This window comes from Lactuca virosa, chromosome 4 (assembly GCF_052849685.1).
Source record: "Lactuca virosa cultivar CGN04683 chromosome 4, Lactuca_virosa_CGN04683_v6, whole genome shotgun sequence".
Lineage (NCBI taxonomy): Eukaryota > Viridiplantae > Streptophyta > Magnoliopsida > Asterales > Asteraceae > Lactuca > Lactuca virosa.
Genome location: NC_136429.1, coordinates 248,839,634 through 248,866,795, shown reverse-complemented (window position 1 = coordinate 248,866,795; position 27,162 = coordinate 248,839,634).

Sequence of the window (27,162 nt, the reverse complement as noted above, 5' to 3'; positions counted from 1 at the left end):
GAGAAGGTCTCATCATAGTCAACCCCTAGGGTTTGAGTGAAACCTTTTGCAACCAGTCGAGCCTTGAATGTGTGCACATTTCCATCCATGTCTGTCTTCTTCTTGAAGATCCATTTGCACCCAACTGTCTTACGACCTGGTGCACTATCAACCAAATTCCAAACTTGGTTGTCATACATGGATTTAATCTCGCTGTCCATTACCTCTTTCCACTTGGAAGCCTCTAGGCCTGCCATTGCTTCTTTGTAAGTAACTGGTTCATCAAAATTTACCGGTGTCCTATCACTGATGAATGTGTCACCATCTGAAGTAATATGAAAACCATACAACTCAGGTGGGACACTCACCCTAGTGGATCTTCGAAGAGGTAATGATTTATCAACTGGTTCAACAGGAACTGTTTCCTCTAGTTGAGTGCTAGTGTCATCTAAGGTTCCTTCATTGGCTAACTCTTGAATTTCTTCAAGGTCAATGGTGCTCCCACTGTCCTCTTTGAATATGAGCTCTCTTTCTAGAAAGACTCCTCTTCGTGCTACAAGGACCACGTTTTCACTAGGTCTGTAGAACAAATATCCAAAAGACTGTTTTGGGTAACCAATGAAAACACATTTTTCATTTCTAGCTGCTAGCTTGTCGTGAGTCTCTCGTCTTACGAAAGCTTCACAACCACAGACTTTAATATGTGCTAACGAGGGAACTTTCCCCGTCCACATTTCGTGAGGTGTTTTGGCAACCTTCTTTGTAGGGACAAGATTGAGGATGTGGGCGGCTGTCTCTAAGGCATACCCCCAGAAGTGAATAGGAAGCGAAGCACGACTCATCATAGAACGAACCATGTCTAACAAGGTTCGATTACGCCTCTCAGCTACACCATTTAACTGTGGTGTCCTAGGAGGAGTTAATTGTGAGACTATCCCACATTATTTTAGATAGTCGTTGAACTCGATACTAAGATACTCTTCGCCTCTATCGGATCTAAGTACCTTTATCTTCCTACCCAATTGATTTTCGACCTCATGCTTAAACTCTTTGAACTTTTCAAAGGTTTCTGACGTATGTTTGATTAAGTAGATATAGCCATATCTGCTATAATCATCAGTGAAAGTCACATAGAATCGATTAGCATCCCTTGTAGTTGATCTGAAGGGCCCATATACATCTGTATGTATGAGGTCCAACATACCTTCACCTCTTTCACAAGACCCTGTAAATGGTGATTTCTTCATCTTTCCCAAAAGAAAAGATTCACACATATCATCTGATTTTAGGTCAACTGATTCCAACACTCCATCCTTTTGGAGTTGGGCTATGCGTTTCTTGATAATGTGTCCAAGATGACAATGCCACAAGCATGCCTTGTCTACACTATTAGACAAGTCAATATTAAATACACTATTACCTAAGCTATCAACACAAGTCACTGTTTCATACACACCATCACAAGGTAAAGCTTCAAACACAAAGACACCATTCTTATAAACAGAAATTGAACCATTCAAATCATTAAAAGAATACTTAAAACCTTGTCTGAACAATGCATGAAATGAAATAATGTTTCTTGTCATCTCGGACGAATAGCAATAATTCAATAAATCTAATCTAACATCATTATTAAGAAAAAGTTGATAAAATCCGATCTTGGTTACTGGTGAAGACTTTCTGTTCCCCATGATCAAGTTTATCCTCCCTCGCTCTACCTTCTCACTTTCTTTTAGCCCCTGCAAATCAGAAACAAATGTGAAAACCACATCCTGTGTCAAGGACCCATGAATGAGAAGATAATGAGTTATTAGAATAAATAGTGTAAATACCTGCTGAAGATGGCTTCACTTTGCCATCTTTGATATCTTGCAGATATTTTGGGTAGCTTCTCTTCCAGTGCCCTTTGTCATTGCAATAAAAGCAATCAACATCCTTTGGATCAGAAACATGGGGAATTGTAGCATTGGGCTTAGCCTTTGGGCCATTACTAGATGACCCAGCTTGGGCCTTGCCCTTCCAATTTTGCTTAGGAGGACCTTTCCTCTTTTTCCAATTTCCCTGTCCAATAGCCAAGACAGGGCACTTGCAGGAGTGGAGGCTATACTTTTACCCTTCATCCCTGCTTCAGCTGTCTGCAACAAGTTGTGCAATTGGGCCAGTGTATGCTCAGTGTTGTTCAAATGGTAAGTTAGGATAAACTGACCATAACAATCCGGTAGTGAGTTCAAAACCATGTCAATGGCCAATTCCTCATCAAATTGAATGTTGAGCTTGACCAAACACTCTATGTAGTGTTGCATTCTTTGCACATGACTAACAACCGACTCCCCTTCCTTCATCTTGCAAGCCATGAGTGACTTGACTACCTCAAACTTTTCTTGACGAGCTCGCTTATGGTATTTCTCCATAAGGTCCTTGTTCATCTCAAAGGGCCGGTAGTCCTCATAGTACCTCTGCAGTTCTGGGGACATGGTTGCGACCATGATGCATGCCACTTTGGTGGCGTCGTCATAGTGCTTCTTGTAGGCAGCATATTCTTCAGGAGTAGCTTTAGATTCATCAATTTCTTTGAGCTCCTTTTCAAGGACATATTCTTTGTCCTAAAAAAGAAGCGTCATCTTGATGTTGCGCATCCAATCGTTATAGTTTGAGCCATCCATAACGACTTTGGAACAGATATTGAGCAAAGAGAAGTTTTGGTTGGAGGAGGATGAAGCAGAAGTGTTTCCAGGAGTAGATATCTGAAAAGAAAGAAAGTTTTAGTTAGATTTCAAGATACCTTAATAGAATAACCCAAAGATATAATATCAAGGTTAGGATCCAACTATGAAGATTCACAACTTAGAAATGGGATGTCGAGATCCAAGTGTAAATTTCATAAAGGTAGGTAAATGATGATTCGCCAATTCCACCATTAGACGAAATAAACGAAGTGAAATTCCTAATTCCTTTTGAGATACATTGAAACTATTCAATGACATGTTTTAATATCGGATTATGCTCTTCTATTTGTGACTGGGATACCGAGGATCACAAACAAGATGTGAATAACCATGCAAATGTGCTTGGTAACCTCATTGTCTTTATCATTAACTATTGATGTGCCGGTAAACCACACACGCTCCACCAAAATGATAATTATGAGATACCTATTACTACTCTTTATTAGTGCCTATTAGTGTGCTGGTAATCCACACACGCTCCACTAACGACCAATAAAGCATAATGTGCAATTTCATGGATTAGCATACTTTTCACATTTTTCCTAAAGTAACTAGAGTTGGGATTTTTGTAAAATAATGTTCTATTACTTTCTTTAATAACATTATACTTTTAATGAGATGTAGTTGTCCTATCAAACCCGTTCTGCTAACGACCCTCCACTAATCAAGGAAGCGGTGGGTGAGAGTGGACACCCATTCAACTACCATTTTATAGGCAGTTTCCTTATACCTCCTTATAGACTAGTTTCGTGAATGAGGCATACTAGCGATTTGATTAACCATATTCTTATACATATATAATATTTAACTTTTAATTATAATATATATATAAGGTGTGTTTTAAACATTTTAAAACTTTAAGGTTTACATAAATTTCGAAAAATTAAACTGTTAATTTAAATTTAAAATAAACCAAATAACTAGATTTAATAATTATCTATTAATTAACTTTTAATTAATTTATTAAATCTTGTAAGGATTATCCAATCAAATTAAACAATTAATTTAATCATAATCCTTATCCCTCTAGATTTCGAAAATTAGGGTAAAGGATAATTTCCTTATTTTTCTCAATTATCCACATAGGCAATAATTATCCAATAAGGCAATAATTATCCAAAATAAGATAAACCCTAAAATATGAAGCAAATTTCGAAATTTAAGGGAGGAGGCTAGGGTTTTCCAAAATCCTAACCCTAATTTCGCTTAGGGTTCATGGAGGCTAGGGTTTTCGAAACCCCTTCAAGCCAAAAACCCTAAAAAAAGAAAACATGGCCTTTTAGGGTTTAATAGCTATAAACCCTAATTTGCAATTCAACTATTATAGCTATTCAATTTAAAACAAAACCAATGGCTCTGATACCACTGATGGGTTTTGGGTAAAACAAATAAACTAGAAAACAATTCCTAAGTTCACATGTAACCTACTTTGGATCTATGTTTTAACTATTGAACATATAACTTTGAATTGCAAAACAAGAACCCTAAGGAGAGAGGCTATTTTCAAAATTAACCAACTAGGGTTTTAGAGTTACATACCTTTCAATTGTTATAGCAAACAATTATTAATCCTTTGATCTTGATCTTCTTGGAAGCCTAGTGTCACACCCCAAAACTGGAACGGCGGAAACGTTCTGGGGTGGAGGACGTCATGTTTAGTATCACAAGACATGCATCATAGTAATCAATGTAATAAACAACCATTTCATTAGAAGAAAGTTTTTACAAAGTATGTGATTGACATAAGATAGATTACACAAGTAAATGACAAAACAAGACATGAAGCTACTATGCTCCATCTTCTGAATCCCAGCACGTGTACCTGTCTACAAGTTACCTGAGAATACAAGTTATTTTGAAAGTGTAGATCAGCATTTAAGCTGGTGAGTTCATAAGTATTTAAGTGATGTATTAGTAAGTTGAAAGCTCTTTTTAGAAAAGTTTGCCTGTTCCTCAGAAGATCCTATACCTTCTGATATGAAGAAAGATAATTATAAATGACTCTACAATCCTTTCTATGAATACTAAATGAATATAAGTTATATAGAATATAGATCAAACAAACAATCGATTGTGTAAATCTGCCCTAAGCCCACAACCAAACAAGGAACAGGAAATGAGGCGGAAGTCACACATCCCATTGTTTGTTAGATCTTCATTGTATATAACTCTGATGCATTCATTAGGTACTCACGGAGTTAACTGTAATAGTTCCTTTAGTAAAAATAGTAACCACAATAGTTCTTTCTATAATCACTTAGTTTACACTAGTTATATATGATCTAATATCGAACAGATAGTTAACTGTGTGAATATGCCTTAAGCCCACAACCAAACAAGGAACATGAAGTAAGGCGGAAAACACACATCTAACTATTTGTCGGATATTACATATATATAACCCTGATGTGTAAACTAAGGTATTATATATTTAACTAATTAAGGTCCTTTAAGTTGTATTGGTTTAATAAAATGGATTAAACCTTTCACTGTTAAGTTTCTGGTTTAGTTTACTCAATGTTCTATTTGAAAATATGTGTTTGTACTAGAAAACGATGTATTGAAGTTGTATACTATGACCCGACCTATACCTGGTACTCCTTATGATTAGTTGGTGTATACGAAATATGTATATAGTTAAGATCGAATAGATAGTAGACTGAGTGCATCTTCTAACTGAATGCTGATGTTATAATTAAATTATGTGGCGTTATTTTAATGTTTGGACAACTATTAGAAGTAATGAAATCTTGTACTCTTAACGCTTCAGTTGATACTGTTGTAAGTTTTACATATGTTTATATGTTTCCCTGTATCATACTTCGTATTTGCTAACCCTGGTACGTTGTATTTGTACCTTTGTTATTGAAACCCGACATGACTTTTATGTCGTGTTTGCTAACTTTGGTACGTGGTATTCGTACCGTTGTTAGTACAAACCCGGAATGAAGTGTTATTACCTCGTGTTTGCTAACCCATGTACGTTGTATTTGTACCCTTGTTAGTAACAACTCGGTATTTTGTATTTTGTATATATTATTGTCCGATACTTTGTAGATGTACCCTTTATAAATCGTACTCGTGTTTGCTAACCCTGGTACGTTGTATTTGTACCTTTGTTATTGAAACCCGGTATGACGTTTTACTTTGTGTTTGCTAACCCATGTACGTGGTATTCGTACCCTTTTTAATACAAACTCGGCATCGTGTTTGCTAACCCATGTACGTGGTATTCGTACCATTGTTAATACAAACCCGGCGTGATGTATTACCTTAATTTGTTAAAAGTAATGAGTTTAAGATACAATCTCTTCCTAGAATACTAGGAATATATAGTATAAGTGTGTAATTCATGATTTGTTCTTCTGTTATAGTTATAGTATGTTCCTTCTGCACTATTTATAGTATGTTCCTTCTCTGCACTAGTTATAGTATGTTCTTTCCTGTACTAGTTATAGTATGTTCCTTCTGTTATAGTTATAGTATGTTCCTCTTTACACTGGTTATAGTATGTTCCTTCTGTTATAGTTATAGTATGTTCCTCTCTGCACTAGTTATAGTATGTTCCTTCTCTACACTAGTTATAGTATGTTCTTTCTTGTAATAGTTATAGTATGAACTGAACCCCTAAACTATACCCCTTATAGTTTACTAGTATTTTACTTGAACTGTTACTGAAAAGACTCATTTTTCTACTAAGTTATGCTTGTACTTTAAAAAAAACGGAGTTTTGTTAAACTATAAAGTAACATAACTTGAAAAGAGTTTTTGAAATGATTTGATCACTTATAAAAGACATAAGAAATCTTTTGAAAGATGTTTAATACACAATTATCATTGTGTTGAACTTGTATTCCCCGCCCCCCTTAATAGCATTTAAAACAGTTACAAGATTCATTATAGGGGTATGAACTCACCTTATGTGGGTGATTCAAACGAATATGCGCGTAAGGATGAGAAGTTCCACGAATGAAGTCCCGAGACTTAACGAGTCCTAAATGACATATAATGGCATATATTGACATAAATATAGTGTTTAGAAGCGACCAAATGCAAGGAAACACCTTACGGGACTAGGAAACACTTTGACCAAGTGTTGGAATCACATGTGATTCACTTAAAGGGAGTGTACGACCATATGAAGGAGTGTGCGGCCACACACTCATGATAAAAAGTGCACAAAACCGTTATCCAAGGGTAGGGAGGCTTGTAGGAATAATGCTCAGCAAGTGTTGAAGCTGGAAATGCATTTTGGAGGCCATTTCAGGGTATTTTAAGGGGTGTACGGCCACACCTGGGTGTGTGGCCGCACACACCATGTGATTATGAGTTCTGGGCTTTTTCTAAGACAAAATAAAGTGTTCTAAACAAGATTCAAGCAAAAGGGAAGGGTACTTACAATCCGGAGGCTCGAGAAGGTCCAAAATCGCCAAGAACAAGTGTGTGTTCTTGGTGAAATGGTTGAAGATTTGAAGATCTAGCCAAAACATGATTTCAAATGGATGAAATCAAAGGATGTAACTAGTTTATGAAGATTAACAATAAATCGGGAGAAGAACACTTACAAACTCGAAGATCTAGGCTGCAAATCGGATGATAGTTGAGAGAGAAATCGAGTTCTAGGCTTGGGAGTGTGAAAAGGGATGAAAGAAGGCTGAGTTCTACCTTTGTACACGTGAGTGTGCTTCCAGGAGAGGGGTGTGCGGCCGCACACCCTAGTGTACGGCCGTACACTCCTTATGTTGGAGTGTAAGGCTCGATTTTGGTGCTAAAAGTGTACGCGACCCAATCCTATACTCGAGGCTTGAATGTACTGAGCTTGAACCTTTAAACGGACTCCAAACGAGGCTAAATGATAGCAGAAATGAGTATGACACTCAGTTGAGTTGACTGACTGGGCCTTACAAGGCAAAATTTTTGGGTTGTCACATCATCCCCCCGTTAGATGGAATTTCATCCCGAAATTAGCTTTCTTAGCAATACTACTGCGGTTGTGCTCCTCTGATTGGCAGAATACCTATTCGTAGACCTGGAAACTTTGCCCTACTGTTCATGATAGGATTCATACCTGGTCCATCTATCATTACCTCGTGTATACAAGTCGTTTATAATTAAGATTAGTTAGACGGTCGGATGTGCGACTCTGCCCCAGGTCCACAACCAAACAAGGAACAGGAGATAGGGCGGAAACACACATACTAGATCTGCGGAATCATATACCACCCTCGAGTATACACAGAATAGTGATAGGTGGGCTGTATTTGTCCTTAGCCTCTGTGCTTGAACCTGGTGTTCCGGACGAGCAGTATTTCGGAAAGGTCTTTGGAACATACGACGACAAGGTTTCGGAGGGCAAAGTACTCTTCGCATGAGTACTTCGGGGTTTGGAATACGAAAGACAAAAACTGAGGTTTAGGTCGGACTGTCGTTACGAATGACGAAGGTTTCATGAATTTGACGGTCGAGGCGATAGAAACATATGAACTTAGTATGGTGAGGACCACGCCAACTCATGACGAATGATAGTAACGGACTGTTTACTGAACAAAGTTTTGGCCGATTTGAAAGAAATGTTTGTTATATGATGATGTAGTTCCCTAGTGTGCTCGAAAATGTACTCTTTGTAAATGTTCTAGTGCTTTCTGTTTTCTCCTTGTTGTTAACACTTCTACGTATCGTACCGCGATGTGCGCGTACATACCGTGAAAATGCTTTGTTATCTAGTATTGATACTCTAAACTATGATCCTCCTTGGTACCACTATGATTGCCTGGAATATACAAGTTATGAATAATTAAGATGGATTGGACGGTCGACTGAGAAACTCTGCCTCAAATCCACAACCAGACAAGGAACAGGAATTAAGGCGAAATTACTCACTCTAAGTCTGCAAAATCTTAGTTATGCACAACCCTAATGTATATACTAAGCCATCATAGCTTCCCTAAACAGATCTTTAGTTCTCTTGTGAATACTGTGACTTGAACAAGTTATTATGATTACTTTTAAATGTTTTCCCCAAGTTTTAATCTTATATAAATATAAATTAAAATTTTAAAGTAATTACCATTTTAGGAGACGTACCAAAATTTCAAAAGAGGGGTCCTTCGATACTCCTTTATGTCAAGTCGTTAGATTCCTCCTTCTCCTCCGTCACCTTTCTCTGTTGGGCAGTCCTTCTTGGCATGTCCCATTTCACCACATGCATGGCATACCTGAACTATACTAGCATCAGTGGTTGAAGTGATATGCTGAGTCGGGATTCTGCAGAAGCGAACTCCTTCGTCATTTCTTTCCGCTGGGCAGTCTTTCTTGAAGTGTCCAGATTCGCCGCACTTGAAACAAACCTGTTTTACTTGGGAGATTGGTTGTGCCGACGCCCTGCAAAATCGAGCAGTGTGCCCCTTCCTGCTGCAATTGGTACATTGCATCTCTCGGCAAGCTCCGTTGTGGTGGTAGTTGCATTTGTTGCACTTTGGGAGGTTTCCAGCATATCGTTTGACGGGGGTTGTAGTGGCAGATGGAATGCTAGATATCATGACTTTTGTTATGAACGCAGGGGTAGTCAGAGGCTGTCGTCTCTTGTTAGAACCTTGAACGGACTTTTCCCCCTTTTTCTTTCGTTTCTTGTTCTTAGGTTTATGGTCTGGAGTGTCCTTTTCAACCGACACTCGTTGTTTCCCTTGATTGTTATTGTGATTAGCATACCCGACACCCCTTCCGCTTCTGCTAGCGTTAATAGCATCAAAATGTGCCATGACGGCTGTCATAGCAGCTGTGACCGCAGCCTGAAAAGTAGCGGAGTCTATCTGTAGAATTGGTGCCTCGCCTGTTAGTTGGTTTCCTCCTTGTGATGACATGAAATCGTTGCATGGAGAAGAATGATCTCGTGAGTAATGATGGTCATCACTAGTCATATTCCATCAACTTAAATGTACTAAACAATTTCATGCTTTTTTGGACTACTCTCAATGTTTCTGTTAACATTTCTGAGATATGTCCATGATAGTAAGTAGAAGTGGGTATTGTACGAGTGATATTTGAACTAAGTTATCCTTGTTTCCTAGTGTATCTGGTTCCGACTTTCATAGGGTTCTGGAAAATAATTCATAATGAAAGTCTATATATAAAATAAACTTCATGAATCAGAAGTGGTTATCCTCGAATGAATTTCTGTGAACTGAATATCTGTTACTGGTTGCATGAAAAGTAATAATCTTAACACATAATGTGAGTAGTGTATTCACAAACTCACTAAGTCAATTAAATTTATTATTTATTAGTGTGACGCATAGGATGTTTTAGTTTCTCTGGCTGATCCTTCTCAGAAAACTTCTCATGAACCTGCTCTTGTTTCTCCTTGAATCTTCTGTTGGCCGCTATAAAGAAGTGGTTACATCTATCTGGGTTTGTCGTGAGGGAATGGAAATGTCTAAAGAACTTATGAGTTTAAGTGTAACATCATGGGGTGATCCTTTCAAGGTCCTCCTATAATTGTGCAATGTATACAAGTTGTATATAATTTAAGATTAAATAGACTTTCGAATAAGTGATCTTACTCCAAAACCATAACTAAACAAAGAACAGGAAGTGGAGCATAGATCACAAATTCTAAGTCTATAAAATCTCAATTATATAAAACTTTGGAAGCATACACTCCGAAATCATAGACCTACCAGAAAGGTCTTTTAAGTTCTCACATAAGTTGTTTATAGTGCCTAAAATACTCCCATAGTATTTTAATGTATTGAACTTGGTATGTTTTAAACTTATTGTTGTCTTATAGTATCATAAAATACTCCCATAGTATTTTAACTTTATGTACTGACCTAGAAATCCTTTAAATAGAGTTACGTAAGTTTTAAGGCTGTTGCAACACCACATCACTCCCAAACACATGTCGGTCACATCTCGAATGAATATAGGTGATCAAGTTATATTGATTCCAGATGTGATTACATAACTATCCAGGTTCGACCGCAGTGTTCAACCTTTAAATACTTCTGTTCTGTTCTTCGTGTGATACTTGTTCTAGTATGTATAAGCATGTATTTATACTTTTATAAGGTATTGCTATACCTTTAAAATATATTATTATCCAGAGCACTTCGGCCCCATTGTATTTATAGTTGTATATCTTTTATAGGTTGATATACTTAGTTCACTATAAACAATGCTCTGATACCAATCTGTCACACCCCAAATCCGGAACGGCGGAAATGTTCTGGGGTGGAGGACGTCATGTTTAGTATCACAAGACATGCATCATAGTAATCAAAGTAATAAACAACCATTTCATTAGAAGAAAGTGTTTACAAAGTATGTGATTGACATAAGATAGATTACACAAGTAAATGACAAAAAAAGACATGAAGCTACTATGCTCCATCTTCTGAATCCTAGCACGTGTACCTGTCTACAAATTACCTGAGAATATAAGTTATTTTGAAAGTGTAGATCAACATTTAAGCTGGTGAGTTCATAAGTATTTAAGTGATGTATTAGTAAGTTGAAAGCTCTTTTTAGAAAAGTTCGCCTGTTCCTCAGAAGATCCTATACCTTCTGATATGAAGAAAGATAATTATAAATGACTCTACAATCCTTTCTATGAATACTAAATGAATATAAGTTATATAGTATATAGATCAAACAAATAATCGATTGTGTAAATCTGCCCTAAGCCCACAACCAAACAAGGAACAGGAAATGATGCGGAAGTCACACATCCCATTGTTTGTTAGATCTTCATTATATATAACTCTGATGCATTCATTAGGTACTCACGGAGTTAACTGTAATAGTTCCTTTAGTAAAAATAGTAACCACAATAGTTCTTTCTATAATAACTTAGTTTACACTAGTTATATATGATCTAATATCGAACAGATAGTTAACTGTGTGAATATGCCTTAAGCCCACAACCAAACAAGGAACAAGAAGTAAGGCGGAAAACACACATCTAACTATTTGGCGGATATTACATATATATAACCCTGATGTGTAAACTAAGGTATTATATATTTAACTAATTAAGGTCCTTTAAGTTGTATTGGTTTAATAAAATGGATTAAACCTTTCACTGTTAAGTTTCTGGTTTAGTTTACTCAATGTTCTATTTGAAAATATGTGTTTGTACTAGAAAACGATGTATTGAAGTTGTATACTATGACCCGACCTATACCTGGTACTCCTTATGATTAGTTGGTGTATACGGAATATGTATATAGTTAAGATCGAATAGATAGTAGACTGGGTGCATCTTCTAACTGAATGCTCATGTTACAAATAAATTATGTGGCGTTATTCTAATGTTTGGACAACTATTAGAAGTAATGAAATCTTGTACTCTTAACGCTTCAGTTGATACTGTTGTAAGTTTTACATAGGTTTATATGTTTCCCTGTATCATACTTCGTGTTTGCTAACCCTGGTACGTTGTATTTGTACCTTTGTTATTGAAACCCGACATGACTTTTACGTCGTGTTTGCTAACTTTGGTACGTGGTATTCGTACCGTTGTTAGTACAAACCCGGAATGAAGTGTTATTACCTCGTGTTTGCTAACCCATGTACGTTGTATTTGTACCCTTGTTAGTAACAACTCGGTATTTTGTATTTTGTATATATTATTGTCCGGTACTTTGTAGATGTACCCTTTATAAATCATACTCGTGTTTGCTAACCCTGGTACGTTGTATTTGTACCTTTGTTATTGAAACCCGGTATTTTACTTCGTGTTTGCTAACCCATGTACGTGGTATTCGTACCCTTTTTAATACAAACTCGGCATCGTGTTTGCTAACCCATGTACGTGGTATTTCTACCATTGTTAATACAAACCCGGCGTGATGTATTACGTTAATTTGTTAAAAGTAATGAGTTTAAGATACAATCTCTTCCTAGAATACTAGGAATATATAGTATAAGTGTGTAATTCATGATTTGTTCTTCTATTATAGTTATAGTATGTTCCTTCTGCACTAGTTATAGTATGTTCCTTTTCTGCACTAGTTATAGTATGTTCTTTCTTGTACTAGTTATATTATGTTCCTTCTGTTATAGCTATAGTATGTTCCTCTTTGCACTAGTTATAGTATGTTCCTTCTGTTATAGTTATAGTATGTTCCTCTCTGCACTAGTTATAGTATGTTCCTTCTCTACACTAGTTACAGTATGTTCTTTCATGTACTAGTTATAGTATGAACTGAACCCCTAAACTATACCCCTTATAGTTTACTAGTATTTTACTTGAACTGTTACTGAAAAGACTCATTTTTCTACTAAGTTATGCTTGTACTTTAAAAAAAACAGAGTTTTGTTAAACTATAAAGTAACATAACTTGAAAAGAGTTTTTGAAATGATTTGATCACTTATAAAAGACATAAGAAATCTTTTGAAAGATGTTTAATACACAATTATCATTGTGTTGAACTTGTATTCCCCCCTTAAAAGCATTTAAAACAGTTAAAAGATTCATTATAGGGGTATGAACTCACCTTATGTGGGTGGTTCAAACGAATATGCGCGTAAGGATGAGAAGTTCCACGAATGAAGTCTCGAGACTTAACGAGTCCTAAATGACATATAATGGCATATATTGACATAAATATAGTGTTTAGAAGTGACTAAATGCAAGGAAATACCTTACGGGACTAGGAAACACTTTGACCAAGTGTTGGAATCACATGTGATTCACTTAAAGGGAGTGTACGGCCATATGAAGGAGTGTGTGGCCATGGGTGTGCGGCCAGGGAGTGTGCGGCCGCACACTCATGATAAAAAGTGCACAAAATCGTTATCCAAGGGTAGGGAGGCTTGTAGGACTAATGCTCAGCAAGTGTTGAAGCTGGAAATGCATTTTGGAGTCCATTTGAGGGTGTTTTAAGGGGTGTACGGCCACACCTGGGTGTGTGGCTGCACACACCATGTGATTATGAGTTTTGGGCATTTTCTAAGACTAAATCAAGTGTTCTAAACAAGATTCAAGCAAAGGGGAAGGGTACTTACGATCCGGAGGCTCGAGAAGGTCCAAAATCGCCAAGAACAAGTGTGTGTTCTTGGTGTTCTTGGTGAAATGGTTGAAGATTTGAAGATCTAGCCAAAACATGATTTCAAATGGATGAAATCAAAGGATGTAACTAGTTTATGAAGATTAACAACAAACCGGGAGAAGAACCCTTACAAACTCGAAGATCTAGGCTGCAAATCGGATGATAGTTGAGAGAGAAATCAAGTTCTAGGCTTGGGAGTGTGAAAAGGGATGAAAGAAGGTTGAGTTCTACCTTTGTACACGTGAGTGTGCTGCCAGGAGAGGGGTGTGCGGCCGCACACCCTAGTGTACGGCCGTACACTCCTTATGTTGGAGTGTAAGGCTCGATTTTGGTGCTAGAAGTGTACGCGACCCAATGCTATACTCGAGGCTTGAATGTACTGAGCTTGAACCTTTAAACGGACTCCAAACAAAGCTAAATGATAGCAGAAATGAGTCTAACACTCAGTTGAGTTGACTGACTGGGCTTTACAAGGCAAAAATTTTCGGGTTGTCACACCTAGCACCACAATTGTAATGCCTCTAATGGAATCACACCCAAGAGCTAGTAAGAAGGAAACTTGTGAGGAGAGAGGCTAGGGTATGCAAAAATCGGCCTAGGGTTTCTTCAAGAGAAGGAGTGGAAATTTTGGGAGCCAGGAGGATCCTTATATAGCTGAGGGATCTAGGGTTTAGGGAAAACCCTAATGTTCCTTTGCTTGGGGGCTAAGCTTATCCAAAGGCCTTATCCAAGCCCCTTGGACGAAATCATTAGGGTTTCCCCTATAGATTTCGTCCCCCCCCCCCCCTTGCAAGGAGGTTCTGGAACCTTCCACTCAACTATTAGATAATTGCAAACTAGTCCCTGCACTTTATAATTATTATAATTAACCCCAAAATTAATTATAATTAATTTCTGGCTAACTATTAATTAAATATTATTATTTATAATTAATATGTTAACCTTTTAACATGTTAATAAATCATTTATATTAATTTATTAATCTTATAATAAATCAATATCTCTCCTTTCATAATTTCCTTGTCCAGTTGCTAGGTTTGAGGGCAACCCAAAAGGACTGTGCTGCTATCAATTCAAGTACATACCAATTATAGTTATGGGCTTAGACACCTAATCCAACAATTATAGGAAGCGAGAAGATGGCTATGATGACCACTATTGATGTGTGGCATAAACGGTTAGGCCATGCCTCATGCGACAAGCTTTCTCATCCAGATTTTGTTAAGAATGCTCCTTCAAATACAAACAATACGCTTGGTGATTCTTGTGTTAAGGCAAAATTCTCCAAGTTACCCTTTCCAATTATTTCCACTAAAATAAAAGATCTCTTTGAGCTTTTACATTTTAATATTTGGAGAAAGTACCAAAATCCATCTCTCACATGAGCAAACTATTTCTTAACCATTGCTAATAAATTCAGTCGTTCGGTGTGGTGTTTCTTTTAAAACATAAATCAGAAGCTAATGATTGCTTGATTTCTTTCCACAAGATGATCAAAACTCAATTTAACAAAGCTGTCAAAAGGGTTCGATGCGATAATGGTGGAGACTTTACATCAAATCGTATGGTCAATTTCTATGCTGATCATGTAATTTTACTTGAGACCACTTTCCCACACACGCCATAGCAAAACAGTATGGTTGAACGAAAGCACTGCCGCCTTCTCGAAACCGCTAGGGCGCTCAAGCTTTAAGCAAAATTACCCTCAAATTTTTGGGAAGAGTGTGTCATGACAACGACACACATTATAAATCGACTTCCTTCAAAAATCATTAGAAATAAAATGTCGTATGAGATTATTTATAGTCAAATACCTGATTATGATTTTTGAAGGTTTTTGGCTGCCTTGCCTATTATCACCATAATGAAACAGGAGGTGATAAGTTCAAGGAAAGGGGGAGACCAGGAGTGTTTTTGGGTTACCCCATGGGGACGAAGGGTTACAAGGTGTATGATGTGGAGCATGACAAAATAGTTGTGTCAAGAAATGTCAGATTCTTTGAAAATATTTTTCCATGCAACACCAATAATATATTTTAAAAGAATCTGACATCCCGTGACAGATAACAAACCCGAAAATTTTGATTTCCCGGCATGGTATTATGACGATCATACTGGCAAAACCATAAAAGAGAAGGATATAGAGGGTAGCAACCCTAGTATTGATATGGCAGAAAATATACATGGGGATAAAATACCAATGGAGGTTGAAATTAATGATGATGAAGGTCAAGAACATCACATGGAACAACCCACTATAACCGAGCCTATCATTTAAATAGAAGACAACCGTGTGGTAAATGATGAACCTTTCACAGAAAAGAGAATTAGAAGATAACCTGCTTGATTTAATGATTACTATGTCAAGATCCCACCATCAATTTCTCAAACTTCACCCACCACAGATCAAAAGTCATCGACAGTACATTCTATAGTAATTTTGTTTCATATGAGAAATTCTCTGATTCTCATAAATCCTTCTTGGCTTCCATCAGTTTAAATGATGAAGCGAAGAATTTCAAACAAGCAGTACAAGATGAGAATTAGAGAGAAGCAATGAAGAAGGAGATACACGCTCTTAAATCAAATGGCATGTGGACACTTGAGGACTTACCTGAGGGAAGACATGCCATAGATTCCAAGTGGGTATACAAGATAAAGTAGAAGCCGAATGAAGAGACAGAGAGATAAAAAGCCAGCTTGGTGGCAAGGGTTTCACTCAAATGGAAGGAGCTGACTACCATGACACATTTGCTTCGGTAGCAAAGCTTGTTACGGTTCGAACTATCTTGGTGGTTGCAGTAAAGATGAACTGGATGATACACCAATTAGATGTCAATAACGCTTTTCTACATGGTGATTTGTCATAGGAGGTTTATATGAAAATTCCTCAAGGTTTTGAAAAGGTTAAAGGGATAAAATTCTGTAAGCTAAGGAAGTCGCTATATGGGTTAAAACAAGCATCCAAAAATTAGTACCAGAAATTCACATCAACTTTAAACGAAGTGGGTTTTAAACAATCACATGCCGATCATTCCTTTTTCATATATAAAGCAAGAAATTCCTTTGTGGCAACCCTCATATATGTGGACGATGTTTTTATTATAGGTAATGACTCTATGAAAATTGAAGAGACAAAGACATTTCTAGATAAGAAATTTAATGTCAAGGATCTTGGTGCACTTAAATATTTTCTAGAAATTGAAGTTTCTCGTACAAGGGAAAGATTAGTTCTCAGTCAAAGAAAATATGTGATGGATATTCTTGAGGATAATGGAATGATGGGGTGCAGATCAAGTGCCTTTCCCATGGAATAAAATTCAAAACTTAACGGGGGTTATGAAGAAGTGCGTGTTGATGTCATCAAATATCAAAGGTTAATAGGTAGATTCCTTTACCTACAAGCCACTAGACAAGACATCACATATTCAGTCAATGTGCTAAGTCAATTTGTGGCTGATCCACGACAAAATCATATGGAGGATGACTTCAGAGTTCTAAGGTACTTGAAATCTACTCCAAGGCAAGGAATTTTACTCCCAAAGGAGGGTAGTACAAACCTTGTTGCTTACACAGATTCATATTGGCTTGGATGTCTAGACACGAGAAGATCAAGGACTGGTTTTTTACTCCTTCTAGGAGGGGCATCAGTGTCTTGAAGATCGAAAAAGCAATTAGTTATATCAAGAACTTCAGCAGAAGCCGAGTATCGAGCAATGGCAACCACAGTCAATGAGGTTCTTTGGTTACGATGGCTCTTGAAGGAGTTGAATGTTGATCAAAATCATCCAACTCAATTATTTTGTGACAACCTGGCTGTCAAACACATAGCCAATAACCAAGTATTTCATGAACGTACAAAGCACGTTAAGATGGATTGTTACTTTGTAAGAGAACGAGTTGAGTCAAAGGAGGTTGAGCCATTACATGTTAATTCTAAAGTCCAAATTGCATATTTGTTCACAAAAGCCCTTTGTGCTCGACAGTTGAAGCTTCTTCATGACAAGTTGGGCGTTTGTAATCTTCACGCTCCATCTTGAGGGGGAGTATAGATTTGCATATATTCTCTGATATGTTTTTCCTTCTTTTTTTTATTCCTAGATTAGTGACTTTCCTTTCTTGTTTTTGCCTATTTAGGCCTCGCGTTTTTTTAGAACGGTGGCAATATATAAAACTAGCAAAAGCTAGAAAAAAAGTACAAATCAACCCAATTAATTCTAAACTTAGAACATCTAGAATTAATCCAAAAAAAAAAGATTGAGATTGAATCAACTCCCAAATGACCGCGTTACGAGGTTTGTCTTTCGCAAATAGAAAACTATTTCAAAAAGACCATAATGCCCAAAACATGGTGTTAACCACTGCATCTAGACATCTCTTGGCTTGGAGAGATAAACGAGTCGAATCTAACCAAGAAAGCCATTCCGAGATGGAAAAAAATAAATGCATATCCACCTCCCACCATCTAGAAACAAGACTCCATAAATCCATCGCCAAACCACAAGTAAATAAAAGATGATTGAAGGTGTCAACATCATTGCCACAAATAGGACAAGGCACAGAACTAATGTCAATTCCCCGTCTATCTAAATTCACTCTGGTAGGAACTTTATTCAAACGCTGTTTCCAAAACAAAATATTGACCTCAGAAGGCAGGAAGCGATTCCATCTAGTAGATTGAGAGGAGGTCTCTAAAAACTAAGAATCAATCATAGTCCTAGCAGAAGCAATTGTGTAACCCACCGAAGCATTAGGAGACCACAACCAAGAGTCTTGATTTTCACCAAGAACCACTGGCCAACAAAAGACATTAAGGCAGTAAATTGAACCAACTCCTCACCTCCTCTAAGATGGCGTCTAAAAACCGAAAACCACTCACACAACTTTAATCTGTCAGCTGAAGTCTTCTCCAAATCAAGCACAAAAACCCTAGGGAACCTCCATGTTCCCCAAAAATCAAGTTTTATTATTAGAACAAAAGTTTATAGATCAAGGCAAAACAAATCGTGTTGTCGAGACCTCCACGTTAAGGGTGGTCTCTGATTTTTTTCTTTGATACTATACAAGAGGTTAATCGATTGACCTCCATCGTCTTTACATTGCATCAAATATATAATTTGTTAATTTTTATACAATATTAGGCTTGCACCCACTTTATCGATTACAGCTTTTCCACGTGGGTTTTATAATTTGTTCTGGGATTTTGTTCTTCTATTACTTTGATTACATTTTGCTAGTAAACCCAGAAACCTATGCACTGCAACAAAACAGGATATAACACACAGATTTTTAGTGCATACAAAAATCCGTCGCTTTTAGCGACAGATATCCCTCGGATGTTGATACCGGATTTCTGAAGATATTTATGTTGGATTAGCGATGAAATTCTGCAAATGGCTAATCCGTTACAAAATTCTGCAAGATTATTCACAGATTAACAATAGATGCCGAACATTGTTGACTGAGTTTAATAAATTTAAAATCCGAAGCTAATATTCTTTTAAAATTAAAGAGTCTATCGCTAATTCATCGTTAAATTTAGAGTCAGGAAAATTGCTTTTTCAGTTTTTTGCTTAAGTTAAAGTTATGATAGATGTTATCAAGTGAGTGTTTAACTACCTTTCAATACTAACTACATTTATCACAAGTTCCAAAGAAACGTTGTCAACATCCTTGTCACTTGAAAGTTCTAGTGTTGATGTCAAATAGGGACTACTGTGTCCGGTGTCCCTTGATGTCACTATTGTACCTTCCAAACCTGTTCTTCATTCCTACTAGCCAATTCATGGACCATTTGTAGTACCGACTTCAATGAAGGGTCATTACCTAAAACTAAACCTAATAATACATGGTTTGATCATAGGACCACTCATATACCCATTTTCGATGCTTTAACATAATGCAATGGTTATATCATATCATCATATATTCATATTAGTTAACATGTCAAACGAAAAGTATAATATTAGGTGAAAGCATGTAAATCTATTGAATTCAACAAATGTAGTTTCATTTACTATTATACTTCTATTTGTAGTTTCACTTTTTACTAGTTATTGTTGCTGATTTTCAAACTTTGTTCATTTATGTCATCCATTGAGGTGTTGTACGTAAACTGCATATGAGATAGTGGTCATGTGAATTTTTATCTTGGTTCTCACCTTTTAGCTATTGGGAGTAGTCAAAATGCCCACTAACAATGCATTGTCTTAGTCTCATATGACATATATTGAATTGGACTTCATCGGACAAAAAAACCTCTTGTCAAAGTTGGTAATGCATCAAAAATATTTTTTTCCTCAAATTCAAAAACTAATGAATAGATGTTTCACATAATCTCACAAAAAAGACTATTGTTGAATAAGATATGATACTATATTCATCCTATATTTGCTGAGTTTATTGTATTTTTAATTTCGAAATTGAGTTTCATGGTAAGTTGTGTTTGGGGACACCGATTTAGATGTGGATCTTGGAATAGTATTTATGAGTAAGCTATATTTTTACCTTCATATCTATCAGAAATTTTATTGTTGTATGATGAATTCAAGAGTGTATGATAAAAAAAAAACAAAATTAAATCCTTAACACATATGAGCTATCACCAAACTATCCACCAAGTTGTAAAATTCAAATCAAATCCCAAGTTTAACCATAGTCGTTACTTGTTGTTATTGCATTATCTCCCTAAGGTCATCTTTGATTTAACTTATCAACATATTCTGGCCTTGTGGGTATAAGTTATGATAGTTATGTTTGTGTTTGAAATTTGCTTGACATCATTTTTAGATGTGCCAATTCAGCCAAAAAGTTATGATCACGAAAGTTAGGTCTTTGTTTGGTAATATTTTTGTTTTATGATTTTAAATCTACATTCAATTAAGAAATTTTGTGTATAAATTATTTTTTGAAAGTCAAGTCACTCACAAATTTTACATGCTCAAGTACTTTGATTATTCTTATGTCTTAGACATGAGTTGAATGCTCAACTTCAAGGGGAGAAGACAACGTCTAATACGTTTAGACTAGAAGCCATTTGATGCTTAAAGAATTTTAATATGAGCATTTTCTATTTCAATGTGTTTAACTCCTTATTTATGTATAAAAAAAAACTCCCTATTTATCATCATTATGTTACCTTGATAGTATTCTCATTTGTATACAATAGGTAAAGAAAACTACTTTACTAAATTTATCTCAATTATAAATTATAAACTTTATAGTAATGTCTATTTGGTTATATGAAATGTAATGTTTATACAAATGTGATATCCGACCATTTGATATAGCATAAGATATTAAACCCAGTGATATCCAACCATTTAATATAACATAAGATATTAAACCCAATATAACATAAATTTTGTTACACACTCTTCACATATTCAGACACTTGTATCTTTGTATCTTAGATAAAGTCATGTCAAGAAATCTTGAAAACATCTCCAAACATCTGATTAGAAGATAACCTAATTGAATATGAGTCAACATAAAAAACATCGAGAGAATTGAAGTCATAGGAAGTGTGGCTCCAATTGGTACTATGGACGGCTTTTACAATTGCAAGTTGAGACGCAAAATTAATATGACAAAAGTTGTGGACCATTTTAACCGATCATAACAAGTAGAATCGTATACTCACACACATAACAATTCGGAAACTCCACTCGTAATATAGGGAAGACCACATAAGATGGTTTTCTAACATGATTGAAGATTCTACAAAAGAATTCATAGTTTTCATATTCGAATACAATCTAATGAAAATTTATTTTTCAGTCTAGTTGTTTTATTTTATTATATCTATGGTTAAAATGATGACTAAATGGTTAATTATGTATGTGTGGATAGATTTTTGTATATAAATAAGACAAAATTATAAAAATGGTTCTATCAAAAGTCACAAATTTAGTTCATGCCAAATTTTTTTATGCAAATGGTCCCTTTTTTCTAATAACATGTACTAAATTTTTGTAATTTTTTGTAATTTCTCTAAAACTAATGAATTGCAAGAGAACGAGTCACAAATTTAGTTCATGCCAAATTTTTTTATGCAAATGGTCCCTTTTTTCTAATAACATGTACTAAATTTTTGTAATTTTTTGTAATTTCTCTAAAACTAATGAATTGCAAGAGAACGAGGAAGGAAGATTTGATCTTGGGACATCTAGCACTCCCCGGCCTAAGCTTTATGCCACAAAATTGCAGGCAAACATGTTATATAATGCCGAAAACTAAATTATAGTATGTAAAATCGCAAAAAAAAAAAAAAAAAAAAATAAATAAATAAATAAATTTCAATTTTTTCTACATAAAACTTTTTTTTAATAAAGCAAAATGTACTTTTATGTATTTAAAAAAAATGAATTTTTACGATTAATATGTTTTAGAATCAAAGCAAAATGACATATATTTTTTTAGAATCTTGATAATAACATAACGTAAAAATATGTTTTAGAACCTTGATAATAACATAACGTAAAAATATGTTTTAGAATCAAAGCAAAATGACATATATTTTTTTACGTAAAACAAAATAAAGACGGTAATATAAAGTAAAAATAAGTTTTTGTATAATATGTTATCACGTTAACCTTTTTAAGTAAAAAAATATTTGCATTTTCGCTTTAAATCAACTAAAGACATTACGATAACGTAAAAGTATATTTTAGAATTATAACAACGTAATAATGTATTATATGAAAATATATTTTTTAAATACATAAAAAACATATTTTACATATATACAAAAAAAAAGGTTTTTACGTTTTTTAGGATTATATTTTCGTACAATATTTTATTATATTTTTTTATGTATTTAAAAGTATATTTTCGGATTATAACAATGTAATAACATATTATATGAAAACGTATTTTTTAAAATATATAAAATACATAATTTACATAAAATAAATACGTAAGAAAAAACTTTTTTTCTACGTGAAAGCAAAAACAAAAACTTATTTTTATATGAAAACGTAAAAATATGTTTTAGAATCATAACAATGTAACAACGTATAATAAAAAAACATATTTTTTTAAATATATAAAAAAGTATATTTTACGTAAAACAAATACGTAAAAAAAATAAACAAATAATATGTTTGTAAAAAAGATTTTTTTACAATATGCTAAAAATATATTTTGTTTTATTAAAAAATGTTTTTTTGTAAAAATATGTTTTTTAGTTTTTTACTATTAATGTATTTACAATTTTAGATAATAGTAATTAGTTTTCAGAAATATAAAATAAGTTTGACTAACGCCTAGTTGGCTAAAGCTTTGGCTGATTAGGAAGAGGGGAGGAAGTCCCAAGTTTGAATCTACTCCCCCCTCATTTTCTAATATTTATATTATTTTAAGACGAATTACAAAAATGGTCCCTGTAGTTTACCAAATGTTACAAATCCAATCTCTTTATATTGAGAAGACAAAAATGCCCTTACAAAGTCAGTCCCTAGTGGCTGAAAATCGAGGACGTCAGTAAAAAGGACTATCCATGCAAGTTTTGCATACCACATGGATCATTTATGTCAAAATAAATTAGTAGATACTAAGTTTGTGACATTTAGTAAACCATAGGGATCATTTTTGTAGTTTTGTCTATATATAATGTTTATTTCTTTTTTAGATCAATAAGAAAAATCAATTATCGATGGAGACTAAATTACCATTTTACTCCTACTTTTAACAAATAATATTCACAAAATTCACCATTTTTAACAATATTAAATCAATTTTTATGTGAGTGGCGTTGTATGGGAAAAATATGTTGGTGATTTTAGTGTCACCTGAAGTTTGTGTAATTGGATCCAACATGTATGCTAACGGGCTTATTATTTATATTCTGCATTATAAGTTTCGTGAATACAAAGTGAATGCATATAGACGATTGAGTTATAAGCCGGTATGACAGAATGACGAGAGTCAAGGGGGTTGCGCGCCCTTGCAGGGTCCTAGGGGTAGCGCCCCTAGCGAGGTCCAAGGGGCAGAGACCATGGTGGTGGTCCCACCGACCACTCAACCGGAGGGTTCGAGGGACAGAGCCCGAAAAGGTCTTCAGAATTTTGAATTAGTTTCATTATGGAAAAACCGAATTCTAGTGGGTGATTATGGTAAGATTGACAAATCTTGTCAGTTTTGAAAACCATTGTTTAAGTCATTAATTTCGAAATTTCCCTAACTAATTTAGAAGATTAAAACCTAATCTATCATGTATATATAGAACTCCTCTTTTGAGCCGTTTAAAGAACCTTTCTCAGCTTTTCTTTTTATCTTGAATAAACTCATAAATCTTTGACGATTTGGCTTGTGTTTCTGTGCCAAGATACACAAGTGTCCTTTTGGATTATTCTAGACTGGATTTTTTAAAGTCCCAGAAATAGTAGAAAAAAATATATTTTAAATCATTAAATCCATAAAACATTTGTTCCAAAACCAATCAGAGTCAATTGTATTTATCAAAGTTAGAGTAAAACATTAATAATCAGTGTGGAAAAAGCCATCATGGGATGATGTGCAGTTAAACCGGGCCCTTCCCTTTGGAACTGGATGTACCTGAAAAATGTTAAACCACAAACCGTAAGCACAAAGTTTAGTGAGTTCCCCAAAATACCACATATCATACATATTAGTAGGCCCAGTCATGGGATATATTTCAACTTAATACACATCCATGGGCCCAACCTTGGGGTATATTCAAACCCAAACATACAATAGTGGGTCCAGTCCTGGGGTGTATTCCAACTGAAACATACATGCAAGAGTCACAAAGACAACTATCATCTTATATAACATAATCCAGTGGGCCGGTATTGGTGCCTTCGACCCACAAGTATAGTGAAGAGACTCACCTATCTCACAAAATCAGATAAAACACAGCTCATTGCCACCCATTAAATCAAATAGGGTCCCACCTTAGTCTAATCTTTAAATTGGACCAAAGTTCAAACCAGTTAAACAGTCAAGGTCAAGGTCAACGATCAATCCTTCCATCAGTTGACATTCACATCGTGACCAACTCATGGTCACGTCATGAGAAACAGATCCCACCCGACCCCAACTCAATCACGATTCAACCCAACTCGTCTCCGCTCATAATAATTGATGCAATACGTTCTGATAGGTTCCGAAGATCGGTTCCAAAGATCGGTACCGATCACAAGAGCTCCGAACGGCTGTGAAGATCGGAACAGACCACAAGAGTTATGAGAGGCTCTCAACATCGGAACCGATCGGAATCAAAAAATTCTTCAATGGATTCCGTTTTGAAAATCAGAACTGAACAACACTTTTCCAACAGCTTCCGTTTTGAAAATCGGAACCAATCGCAACTATAGCAGCAGTCACGACAGAGCCAACCAAAACAGTTCGGGGAAATTCTCATCGTTACGTTGTGACTACCAAATTGTCACGTCGTAACGAACGCAGAATGGTCATCCTAATGCATTCATCCCTAATCCTTGAACCCATGCATTACAACTTCCCAGAAGGTCTTATAACTCTAAAAAGATCCTAAAAGTCGATGCTTTGTGGACATGCATGTCCAATGCATGTCTAGATCTCATTTTGGGTCAAAATGAAGAAAATCACCAAAGCGTCCTATGTAAGGGTCCAAAACATAATTACTTTCCAGATCTGTACCATAAGATAAACATAGGACCTCAATGATCCATTAAGTTGTCAACTTTATGGAATCCCATCATTTCAACTTGCTCAAACTTGAAGATAAGGGACAAGGACTTAGATCTAGCAACCTAGAAGAATAAATGTTGAATCTTGGATACTTAGAAAGGTCAAGAATGTACAAAAAATGATGATGATCATGCTTCTTTGCTGGATCAACACTCTAGAACTCTTCTTCTTCTTCTTCTTCTTCTTCTTCTTCTTCTTCTTCTTCTTCTTCTTCTTCAAGTCACCAAAACACCAAAACGGGTCAAGAACCACCAAGAAGGATTAGGTTTAGGGTTTTCTGAGGTTTGAGGGTGATGGAGGCTGATAATGAACCCTAAAATAGAGTTAAGGAGGTTTAAATACGAAGGAAACCCTAAATGATCATGGGCTTGACATGTAGCTTTCCTCACGTCATGACCACTTATGTGTCATGTCGTGACCACGGATCTGATACGCGCTTCTCATCTTGGCTTGACACGTCATGACCACCATATGGTCACATCGTGACACTCGGTTTTCCCCAAAAACCAAGTTTTTGACTCCTTACTATCCTGACTTCCAGAAAGACAGAACCATTCCATATCACAACCATAATGAATCCACCCTGCAACCTGAACCAAACAAACCCCTCTGGCCCTGAATTATCTCACCGATAATGGAAAACAGAATCTTTGACCATTTGCCGTTGCCGAAACCTTGAATCCCAAAATGATAGGCGACTCCCAACACGAATCAAAACCATTGCTAGACACTACCAGGTCCCACCCTTATAAGCCATACACTGCAGATTCACGATACACTGTGACATCATTTAATCCACTTGAACTTTAAGATCACATAACACACAAATCTTGCCATCAATTCATCACTTGCATGTGGACTCCCAACACACACTTCATGCCTCAATTATAGCCTCAAACGTCTGAATGAACTTCTCATCCAAGAGATCATAACCAAACGAGCCTAACCCTCAACTAGGGCTATACAAGTCTAACCACTGATACAACCATAACCTTCATTCCTCTTTAACACGAAACGAAAATAATAATAATCACGAACCCGCCTCAACCCGAACGAAGGTCGTGATCCCCTCACAGTCTTATAACCATTCCTGCATCAGTCTAACTCGCCCTAGTGAATGCTACAAGTGTAACGTCGTAAATTCCAAAACAATTTTTCACTTTTAAAAAATATAATTTCATTCATAAAAGTCATAAATCTCTATGTATCACATATCAAATCCATAAAATTCATCCCAAGATCACAATACATAAAAACTCCACAAGTGTGTACTGATCATGTCGGCGCCTTCCCGCGATCCTCGCTAGTACCTGAAACACATAACATAACAACTGTAAGCATAAAATCTTAGTGAGTTCCCCAATATACCACATACGCACATACGCCACTCAAGGCTATATAAGACCTTCCGGTCTCTGTGTCTTAGGGGACTTCCGTCCCATAACCCTGGTAGACCTTCCGGCCCTACCCGTAATGACCTTCCGACCCATTTCACCCTGACCTTCCGGTCCATATCATCCTGACCTTCCGGTCCACATCATCCTGACCTTCCGGTCCACATCATTCATAACATACCTAACACATACATATCACATAACAGCATATAGTACATACACGTCAGAGCATACAAGACCTTCCGGTCACACATAGGTACCTTTCTAGGTACAGTATAGTGAGAAGACTCACCTCGGGTAACTCGGATAATCTCGCA